The sequence below is a fragment of the Triticum dicoccoides genome, chromosome 2A (assembly GCF_002162155.2).
Source record: "Triticum dicoccoides isolate Atlit2015 ecotype Zavitan chromosome 2A, WEW_v2.0, whole genome shotgun sequence".
Classification (NCBI taxonomy): Eukaryota; Viridiplantae; Streptophyta; class Magnoliopsida; order Poales; family Poaceae; genus Triticum; species Triticum dicoccoides.
In genome coordinates this window covers 589,814,532-589,820,317 of record NC_041382.1, presented here as the reverse complement: position 1 = coordinate 589,820,317, position 5,786 = coordinate 589,814,532, and positions in this window count along the sequence as shown.

Sequence of the window (5,786 nt, the reverse complement as noted above, 5' to 3'; positions counted from 1 at the left end):
TGGCCACGAACATCTTTAAGTTCAACGTCCAGCTTGGTGTTGGCATCCTGAAGATCATTCTTCTCCCGCCTCACCCTTGTCAACATACTCTCACCGGCCTTTAGCCGGCGCAAGAGTTGTTGCCTCTCCGGATCTAGTCCGGCGCCATCTGCAATATGATTGGTCAGATTTACACCCACGTCGCACTTCGCAAGATACTAATCTTTCGAAGTGTATCTAACCAGAGGGGGGTCTCTTTGGGCTCCCCTGCCACGGCTAGTGCGGCCTCCAGTTGGGCTTTGCACTCTTCCAGCTCCTGGGACAGTACGGTATTCTTCTCTGTAAGAACCTGCATAACAAATGATCCTTAAATCAGTTACCCTAACTGTCTCAAGTCTCGGGGGCTACTGGTATATATATATTTTTACCAAAATTTTCTTACATGTATGTCTTTTACATATTGCTCTGTGGCTCTGGCTAAACCATTTTGAGCGGCACGGAGATACGCATCTCCCGAATTGAAGGCATCTAATGCCTCTTGGGAGAAACAAGCGTCACGAAGAACTGTCCGGCGACGCCTGTGGTTCATGGCACTCTCCACCTCGGAATTGGTGGCAGACAGCCTGTCCGCATCCTCTGTCGGAGGAGTGTCCGGTGCGCGCCTTGTGTTCGCTTCCGCTTCTGGTCCAGGCGTTGGAGCCTGGCTGGTGGAGGCACGATTGGCAACCTCTCCGAATGTAGTCCAGCGAGGTCTCTTCGTCTTGAAGACAGCACGAACGTTAATATGCCCTAAAGGAATAACACCAGGGAAAAAGAGGGTGCGCTATACCTTTGCACCGGCGTCTCAGTCCGGACTACATTCCTTTTTACCCCACGGGGCCCTGCGGCCCCTCGTTGGCTAGCCGCCGCAGGTTCAGCCTCCCGCCTCGGAAACCTCCCCTGCAAAACACGGTTGTTGTCAGGAAAACTAAAATGCGTGAGAATGGATTCCTTCTCAAGGGGATGAGACTCTGCTCTCTGTTACTTGGGAGGCCGGGATTAACCCTGGGTAATCAGCCGTAATGGCCACCAAGGTATTGTCCTTGCTTAGCTGATGAAACACCCCGTCAATCAGCTCCACCGATATGTCCGGATCCTCTTCAGAGTCCAGATCGAGGGACCGTTCTGGATCCTCGGGCTGTGGGGGACGGCTGTTTATATCCTTTACTTCCTGGCGCAGTTCCTGCGTTGAAATCGGAAGACCACGTATTTAATCATGGGAATATAAAACGGATGGGCAAGCACAATTGTCCACTTACCCAACTCGGAGGGTTGTACATAGAAAATCCGCCCTATGGGTTGACATGGAGGAATTCCTCCTCTTCTCCCTTGTACAAAGAGGATAAGATCTTTACTAGAGCGGCAGATGAGGCTGGCCCCTTACGATCGTAACGGGTGGCATCATCCTCCCCGTTAAAATCCCACATGGGGTGGCCTCTATATTGAAGCGGCTGCACCCCCCGCATAATGCATGCGACCATGACTTCAATCATGGTTAGTCCGGAATGAGCCAATAGTCTTATCCGACCCATCAGGTGAAGGACATCCCTGTCGCCTTCTCTGTGAGAGCTTCGCGGACGCCAGCTTAGGCGTTTCTTTAAGGGAGCACTGTTGAATTCGGGGAGACCGGCCCGTATAGAATCCGGCAGCGGGACATCATCTATATAAAACCATTCCGAAGGCCAGTCCTCGGACGCCTTCTTTGGGGTTCCGGATAGATATCCGGTCCCGGCGATACGCCACACTTCGGCTCCGCCCACTTGATATATAGACCCATCTTAAGAGCGGGGCACCAGGCAGAATAACCTCTTCCACAGCGCGAAATGAGCCTCAACACCCAAGAATAGCTCGCAAAGGGCGACGAAGCCCGCGATATGCAATATAGAGGCGGGCGTGAGATTGTGCAGCTGGAGGCCGTAGAACTCCAGAAGCCCATGGAGAAATGGATGAATTGGAAATCCAAGTCCTCTTATTAAATAAGGGACGAGGCACACCCGCTCTCCTTTGGAGGGATTGGGCGTGCTCTCCGCTTGCTCTCCGCCATTATAGGTGGCGAGTCCGGCTCGGACCGGGACCATATAGGCCCGAGGGAGAAATCCCTTGGCCTGAAGCGACACTAGCTCGCTGTGCGGGATGGAGCACCTCTCCCAGTCTCTAGGTTTAGGACTGGAAGGGCGAGAGGAGGAGCTGCGACGGCTGGCCATGTTGGAATGGACCTTTGCTGGAGGCGCTCTGATGATTACTCGCGGAGAGGAGGTGTGGTTTGGATCTGAATCCCCATCCCATTAAATAGGCGGCTCATTTATGCGGCCAGGGGTGTGAATGTAAAAACACCCCGACTTTTCGCATTCGTTTAACACGTGGAAGATGGCCATTATTAGGCGTGGAAGCCAAGGTGCACTACATTATGAAAATCGGACATTATTCAGCAGGTATACGGAATTTGGAGAAGAACCCGCCTTGCAATGGCGAAGACAATCTGCGCGCCGGACTCGTCGTCATTGAAGCCTGGTTCGGGGGCTATTGAGGGAGTCCTGGATTAGGGGGTGTCCGGGTAGCCGGACTATACCTTCAGCCGGACTCCAGGACTATGAAGATACAAGATTGAAGACTTCGTCCCGTGTCCGGATGGGACTTTCCTTGGCGTGGAAGGCAAGCTTGGCGATGCAGATATTTAGATCTCCTACCATTGTAACCGACTTTGTGTAACCCTAACCCTCTTCGGTGTCTATATAAACCGGAGGGTTTTAGTCCGTAGGACAACTTCATCATACAATAATCATACCATAGGCTAGCTTCTAGGGTTTAGCCTCCTTGATCTCGTGGTAGATCTACTCTTGTACTACCCATATCATCAATATTAATCAAGAAGGACGTAGGGTTTTACCTCCATCAAGAGGGCCCGAACCTGGGTAAAACATCATGTTCCTTGCCTCCTGTTACCATCCGGCCTAGACGCACAGTTCGGGACCCCCTACCCGAGATCCGCCGGTTTTGACACCGACATACCTATTACCTGTTTATTATCAAACCTTTGGGAGTTACTTCTACGTTTGCTTATTATGCCATGCTATGCTAGTAGACGTGGATTGGGTGAGTGTATCCATGACAGATGTGAGATTGTTAAAATTAATGGTTTATCTAAGGTGGCAACTTAAATATACATCTGGGTGGATTGAGGCACCTGGGTATTCCAGCGATTGCCTGTTTTTCTTTTGGACCGCCACCCAGGCTCAAAGGGATCATGAGATTATTCATCCTAGAAACTTCCGTGTGCAGCCACAAGCTATTAGGGGATCTAGCATAGTTGACTAAGTCGTGCGAACTCTTAAAGTGGTAGACTAGCAGATGTAGGGGATGTAGGTGGTACGGTCTACCCATCGTAAGGTGCTAGCACTTCTGGAAGACTATGTCTCGGTCATCCATTTCTCAAACACCATGCAGTGCGAGAAATCCAATGGAGGAGATCGAGTCTTGTGGGGAAAAGTGTGCAAACCTCTGCAGAGTGCATAAACTAATCGTGGTTAGCCGTGTCCCTGGTTATGGACATCTTGAGTATCTAGTACCTGGATTATCATGTGAATCTCATCATGTTACTCTAATTAATTTTGTTGGGTTTTGTTTAATGATGATGCTTAATTGGGATTGAGAATGCTATCAACCATTCTCAATGTTTAACAACTACCATGATAGTTAAATGAAATTTATTCCTTTGTAGTAGGGAAAAATTGGCTTTACGCAAAACTGTAACCATAGAGCTTCCCACCAGCCAAATATGCATGTAGTATAGTCTATATCTTCCATTACTCTTTATGTGTTACATTGCCAGCATATTCCATGTGCTGACCCGTTTCGGGCTGCAACGTTCATGTTGCAGACTTTTCAGACGATGATTAAGGTGCCTTTAGGTCGTGGTTCTATACTCAGCGATGCCGTTGCAGTTGATGGACTCACTAATCTTCCAAGCCTTCCGCTGTTATCGTTATTAGATGGCCTTAAGCCATATTTATTGTAATAAGTTCTCTTTTGAGACACTTGATGTAATAAGTGTTTGATTGCTACTCTGTTATAAATCCTTCAAGTACTGTGTGGTGTCAGCATTACTGATCCAGGGATGACACCTGAGCATAGAGATTGGACCGTTTGAGGTCTGGTCGCTACAAGATGGTATCAGAGCACACGCTGACTGTAGGACACGACCACTAAGCTAAAAGACCTAGATCACTACTCACTCTCTTCTCATTCTGACTTCTCATCTTTTCTACTCTTTTAGGATGGCGGATGCAAGGAACAAGTTCACGCAACCGGATGAAGATACACCCTTTGGACGTCACTTGAAGGAAGTCACTAGATATCTGAACATAGGAGTACCAAGCTTCACCGGAACCTACAACGCCACTTTACCTGAAGAGGAGCGCTGGATGATTCAAGTTCAAGTTCCAGGAAGGACGTTCATGCCAGTTACTAAGCCCATAGAGTTTTCTTTTGATGCACCAACTTGGAATCTATGAAAGAGCATGGCAGCTCAGATCGCCATGGGACGCATTGTAGAAGTTTACCGCAATGATCTCAAGGATACTATCTACCAGATTTGTGGGCGCCGAGATGAGCATTGGGAGATGATCAACACCAGGAAGGATAGATCAATTGCAGCTTTTATCCAGGAGTTAAACCAGCACATTCGATGTCAGGAGAACCAGATGTGCGCCGACATGATAGATCTGAAGAAGGCAAAGACTAAAATCAAGGAACTGGAGGAAGAACTCAAGGCTACACGTGAAGATTATGAAGAGGAAATCGAAGTACTAGTGGACAAGAATGCCGACCTAACAATGAAGATTGGAATATTTATGGGAGGCCCTACACTAGTAGAAGAAGACGAAGAACCCAAGGAAATTCGCCCGGAAGACTACATCATCATCGACGACACCGATTCGGATCCAGATGATAGCGATGATGACTATGTTGATGAAGCTGGAGCAGATATTATGGAGTCTACAACCGAAGATTATTTCTAGTAGACCACCCCATCAGTAGTAGTAGTCCACCATGTACATATATTAGTCCGAGCACTTTCGCGATAGTTAGATCGATTGTATGCCCTTGTTTGATTGATTGAATGAAGTGAATTGTTTGTTTTTGCCTCATGTGCATATGGGTAGTGTTTTCTCTCTAGACCCCTCTCTATTCTTAAATCTCATCTTTTCTCAACCCTCAGAGCTCACCCAGTTGATCGAGCAGCAGAACACATTGATGCAGTTGCTAGTCCAGAATCAGAATCAGGGGAACAACAACAACAACAACCCACCACCACCACCACCTGTTGATCACTTAGCCTATTTTCTTAGGTTGAATCCACCGGTGTTTTCCAGTAGCACCGAGCCGATAGTAGCAGATGATTGGCTCCACAAGACAGCAAGGGAATTGACCACGGCAGGATGCACAGATGCGGAAAAGGTGAAGTTTGCCGCACATCAGCTTGAAGGACCCGCAACATCATGGTGGGAAAATTTCACAGCCACTTTCCCTATCGACACTGTCACATGGGACCAATTCCAGCAGGCTTTCCGTACTGCCCATGTTTCAGCAGGAGCTATGGCCTTGAAGAAGCGAGAGTTTCGCAACTTGCGCCAAGGAGGACGGCCAGTTGGCCAGTATGTGGAGGACTTTAGTAAGTTAGCACGTTATGCCCCACATGATGTAGCTAAGCAGGAGATGTTTCTGGAAGGACTGAATGATGAGTTGAGCATGCAGTTGATGGTAGCAAC